The sequence below is a fragment of the Dermacentor andersoni genome, chromosome 3 (genome assembly GCF_023375885.2).
Source record: "Dermacentor andersoni chromosome 3, qqDerAnde1_hic_scaffold, whole genome shotgun sequence".
NCBI lineage: Eukaryota > Metazoa > Arthropoda > Arachnida > Ixodida > Ixodidae > Dermacentor > Dermacentor andersoni.
Window position 1 is genome coordinate 164,154,940 of NC_092816.1, and position 6,169 is coordinate 164,161,108.

The window sequence follows — 6,169 nt, forward strand, 5'->3', positions numbered from 1 at the left end:
AACACAAGGCACTATTTTAGAAAAAAGTTAACTTGCTGCTACATTGGGTTCTCTCAGGGCTTGAAAAAATTATGCGTATAACGTTTTCAAGCGCTTGTACAAAGCTTTACAGTACATAAAAAGTTTCCGCAGTGGTGCGGGATCGCTTTTCCGAACTCTTATACTGCAAGCCTGAATGACATGTTTTGTTGGCATATGTTAAGGCAGAATGTGTTCTTGCCAGCTTAGGTGAAACGTTTACTTTCTTTCCCATATAAACAAATGTCGTGGTTTCAACCTGAGTGATACTACTGTGATATGCTATGGGTTAGTCCTCAATACTTCGCACTGATAGAGAATTTAACATACCAAGCATGATATCAGCTTCGGCCGTATTGTATTTCAAACAAATAAACTTTCATAAAACAAAACAAAAGACGTCATTACCGCAGCTATCGCCCTTCTCCGACACATATGGTTTCCTCTCTTCGAGACCGCGGTGTAGGTGGCGGCGGACATTAGAGACAGGATAAGGCGTGGTAACTATAGGGCTAATAAACAAGACTCGTGATTCACATTTTAACTAATTCACTTAACATATAGATCGCAATAAATAAATTGAAATGTCCGGTTTGTACATGCTATTTCAGCGTCTCTATTAAAAAAAAATTGCGATTCCCCCCCCCCCCCCCCCCCCTATTTACCGCAAACAAATCTTCATATCCTTGCGAAAGCGAAACTGAGACTCTGACGGGTGCATGAAGTGACGACTTCAAAGAGGCATCAGTGGTTCGCAATAGCAGCAGAGTTTAAATAACGCTGTACAGCGTCACACACTTGGCTGATAAACTTGGATAATGGAGAATAAATAAAATACTAGAAGTAATAAAACATATTTGTTCCTAGGCAAACAAACCCATTTCTCCTTCTATAAGCTGAATGGCAAAATTCAAGGAGAAACCGTCGTTGTTCAGCCTGTTTTCAGAGAATACGACGTTTCGGGAACGCTGGAGGCGGGATCACTTCTACACTAGAGGTACTTATTTCGACTGCTCAGAGTTTTGTTATGTGGTAGTACGTCATCAATACTAAAATTTAAGCAGCTGACTGTCAGGCTTATTAGTCATCAGAGCGACCACAAAACACAGCTGAAAGTTTAGTGCCCACTTAAGGATATCTACATCTGTGTGCCTGCGGAAAACTCCGCATTTGCGTGCGGGCCTCCAGACAGCTGTGACTCCCACACCATCCGGCCTGAAGGTCCCGTGTTCGCTTCGAAGTACTCAAAACCAAATGGCGCTTTACAACCCATGTTAAGTTGAGCGTCAACTAAATTTAACCCGGAAAGTTTCTTATAAACGAGTAGCGTATACGCTACCACACGAATTTTGGCACAGATGCGGGATAGTAATTGTCTTTTTTTGTTTTTTTAATAGCAAGCGAGTATCACCTAAGGGGACGACTCGTGCACACCGTACTTAGCAGATATGACGCCAGCCCCAAGCGTACTGTCAATGTTTTGAGCTGGGTAATTCTTAACAACCTCCATTCCACATCAGTTCACCAAGTTAATAGCGTTTTTGCCAGTTTGTTTTCTATTCTAGCTTATCCGTAAGGATAAGCTCGAGACCTTGTGTTTCAAGCGTATTATTGTGTGTGACGGTTACTCTTGCCTACTATTTCTGAAACAAGGCCGCTTCTGCTGCCTGTAATTTTGGTTCAGTTGGTCTTCAAAGAAAGAAAGCACAATTTAAGTGGTAAGGCACAATAACTTTTTTGCCTATGAGACAGCGATCCCTCTTTGAACTCCAGTAAGTCCTGTCGAGAAAGGAATGCGTAGTACTAATTTATTATTTCTGCCCGTTGCTTGCCTTCGCCCCTTCGCCCCATTGCCCCTTTCCCACTAAAAAATATGCAAAAACTCCACTGCAGTTGTTAAAATATGCCTAAGTGTACCTGAAAATTTCATTTGGCCCACCCCTCAAATTACAAGTTGGCCCACCCCGAAAATTCACTTGGCCGACTCGCAAGTCTCAGTTGGCCCAACTCCAAATTTAAAGTTGGCACTACCCCAAATTTCAATTAGGCCACCCCTAACTTTCATGTTGGCCCACGCCTATATTTCTAGTTGGCCCACCCCCAAATTTCATTTGGCCCACCCCGGTAAACTCAGTTAAGACATCCTCAAATTTCAGTTGGGGCACCCGTAACTTTTAAGTTTGCCTACCAAAAATTCAAGTTGACCCACCCCCAAAAATTCACTTGGCCGACCCAGAAATTTCAGTTGGCCCACCCCTAAACTCAACTTCGCCCACCCCCAAATTCGAAGTTGGCCGTCCCCGATCTTAAAGTTGGCCCAACGTCAAATTTCAGTTGGCAATCCCCCAAATTTCAATTCGGCTACCCCTTATTTTCAAGTTGGTCCTCCCCCATATTTCAAGCTGCTCCTCCTCAAATGTAAATTGGTTCACTCTAAAACAAATCTATGAGCACTTTCCTGAGCTAAACTGCGATAGGCGAAAGCCTATCCATGACTGCCTCTGTTGCTGTTGTCTGAACTGTTCTCTGATCGGACGCCGCCGTGGCTGCGAGCATGGGATGCAATCAGAGACACATGGCTGCAATGTTTATGGCCGATGTGCGCGCACTCCCATGCGCATGTCCGTGCTCTCCCACACGCCTACTCGCACGGAGCTACTAGCATGGCGCCTCCTTTCCTTGCTCCGCTTGCTGATGATCGCCGCTTTCCCTCGTCCACCACGGACTGCGTCGGGACACTCATGAGCAACTAAAAACGTATGCCTTAAAATTCACTTGGCCCACCCGAAATTTAAGTTGGCCCACCTATAAATTTAAGTTGGCCCGACCCTAAATTTCAGTTGACCCGCCACCAAATTCCATGTTGGCCCACCCCAAAGTATTTTCTATGTGGGACTATGTATTGCTATGGGTATTTTCTCTGATCAGTTTAATTTTTTCCTTATTCCTTATAAGCTACGAGTCATCTAAATTTAAACTATTATAACAAACGTAACTTCGCAAATTGCGCATTTTTGGGCAGGTACAAGGCATAACACATTTCGCGGGATGAACAGATTTTGGTGGAGTACTCGCCAAAAATATTTACTCATCAAAAAGAATAATTTGTTGATTTCTTGCAGAAACAGTTATTTTATTGCCTTTCTCTGCCACAATTATTGAGGCCTCTGTAATTTCAGGTACCCGTCGGCGTTATAGATGTATATCATGCTATAAGGCAGAATAATTCTTTTTTTTTTACTTAACACAAAGACATGTCCCTGCTTGCAACTGCTTTGCTCAAGGAATCAGATATGATTGTAAAGGCAATCACTTAAGAAATGAGCAACACATTGCTACCTTTTAGGAAGTAAAAGTAGAGATTATAATATTTCAAGACCACTCCTGACAAAACCAAATCTTCAGTTTTGGCCATCTGGGGCAGAGAGTCCCGGAAGAGAACAGCAGTTTACGATAGGTAGCGAGGCACTGTAAGTGCTACAGGAATGCATCTACTTAGGACAGGTAGTGACCGCGGATCTGGATCATGAGACTGAAACAATCAGAAGAATAAGAATGGGCTGGGGTGCGTTTGGTAGGCATTCTCAGATCATGAACAGCAGGTTGCCATTATCCCTCAAGAGAAAAGTGTATAAAAGCTGCGTCTTACAGAGCGGAGATGGGCATCAATCGGAAGCTCGGTCTCCAGACTGCATACGCTGTGGCGGCTATAACGATAGAGAAGATAGTTTTATCACACCAACCGTTCTTGTGGCAAAAAATTGAGTACAAATTTTGGTTGTTTCCATCGGCTTCCACAGCTGAATTTTTAACCGCTCTATGAACAAAATATTAACTTTCCACAGCACTATCACTGCGTTGCTCTTGTCTGGAATGTCATCGATAAGATGTCTATCACCTGCATTATTCAATAGTTTACCTGTACATTTAATTCCTTGCGAAAAACCCGCTCATTCCATTGAAACCGTGCTAGCTTCGCGGCGCAAACACTTGGGGCGCTAGTTCTTACGTGTCCAGAAAAGATAGATATACTGCTCTAAAAATTGTGGCCCCAAACACATTGCTCGATGTTAATTAGCGATCTTGCATGCATTTTCTTTCTTAAAAAAATGTATCTTGCACACCTTTCCTTCGAACGAACGAAGATACAATAAATTATAGAGTGTGGCTACGCCAATGATTTTATTAAGCGCTGTTCAATTCTTCAGTGTTGGTCTCGGGGTAGTGTTTAGGACCGGAATCCTGCAGGAACAGGATTACTGTGTGAGGGAGTAGGAGCTGAAGAAAAAGTTGTTATTGTACACTATTTCCACTGCCTCCAGATATGGAAGCCCACTTCATGTAGGAGCAATTTCAATGTCTGAGCATACGTCGGATACACATGTCAGGAGACGTCAGGGCACACCACTTTAAGAAAGGTGTCCGCTTATAAAACAGTAGTCTTCCCTAGGTAACTATACGCTAGGGAATCTGATGACTGTGTCTCGGCCAATCCCAATCGAAGAATTGTTCGCAAAATGCCACCCATGACGCCGCGCATTTCCCCCGCACTCCGCCTATATTGTTGCACGATCGCATCAGCATACGAAGCAGCGACATGGCAATCTAGGAATCTGATGTCGACGCCGTTTCCGCCCAAATTTTAAAAGTTGGTCTTTTTTCACCAATTAGTGGGCTCTCCATAAAGAAAGCAACAACATCCCAATCAAGAAAGGCGTCAGGCAGGGAGATACGATTTCTCCAATGCTATTCACAGCGTGTTTACAGGAGGCATTCAGAGACCTGGATTGGAAAGAATTGGGGATAAAAGTTAACGGAGAATACCTTAGTAACTTTTGATTCGCTGATGATATTGCCTTGCTTAGTAACTCAGGGGAACAATTGTAATGCATGCTCACTGACCTGGAGAGGCAAAGCAGAAGGGTGATCCTAAAGATTAATCTGCAGAAAACTAAAGTAATGTTTAACAGTCTCGGAAGAGAACAGCAATTCATAATAGGTAGCGAGACACTGGAAGTGGTAAGGGAATACATTTACTTAGGGCAGGTAGTGATGGCGGATCCGGATCATGAGACGAAAATAATCAGAAGAATAAGAATGGGCTGGCGTGCGTTTGGCAGGCATTCTCAGATCATGAACAGCAGGTTGCCATTATCCCTCAAGAGAAAGGTGTATAAAAGCTGCGTCTTACCAGTACTCACCTACGGGGCAGAAACCTGGAGGCTTACGAAAAGGGTTCTACTTAAATTGAGGACGACGCAACGAGCTATGGAAAGAAGAATGGTTGGTGTAACGTTAAGGGATAAGAAAAGAGTAGATTGGGTGAGGGAACAAACGCGAGGCAATGGCATTTTAGTTGAAATCAAGAAAAAGAAATGGGCATGGCAGGACATGTAATGAGGAGGGAAGATAACCGATGGTCATTAATGGTTACGGACTGGATTCCTAGGGAAGGGAAGCGTAGCAGGGGGCGGCAGAAAGTTAGGTGGGCAGATGAGATTAAGAAGTTTGCAGGGACGACATGGCCACAATTAGTACATGACCGGGGTGGTTGAAGAAGCATGGGAGAGGTCTTTGCCCTGCAGTGGGCGTAACCAGGCTGATGGTGATGATGATGAGTGGGCTCTCCGTGACGATCAGCTTGTCAGGGTCAGGGTCAGCTAGAGCGGTCTTCGCGGTAGTTATCACTTTCACGGAGGGCGGCGGCGGTAGCCTCGAAGTGAGCTCCTTTGTTTGCGCGTCAAAATGTATGTCGGGCCCCGTGACTGTCTGGGCCTGCGCTGATGAAAACACTTCCGTGCGGGAAGCGTCCAAGGAATGTTCATCGCTGTTTCGAGACGTAACAATAGACATCGCAATCGTTTAACTAGAGAAATCCTTGTAGCAAGTGTAATAAATAATTTCTCTGACGTTATTGGCATTCTGCAGCGAAAATTGATGGTTCTGGGTGCCAACACCCGGAGTGACGTGATATGATTGCATATCACTTTCATAATCTTGTTCCTGTTCTTTTACTAATGTCTCTTTACGCATTCTCTTGTTTTTGCCGAGCAAGAAACTCGTTTAAAGGCAGATCTGTGTGCATATTTTTCTTCTGTTTTGGTCCTGTATGCATTGTTAAAAATTTTAGTATGACCGAGTGACAAGCCCA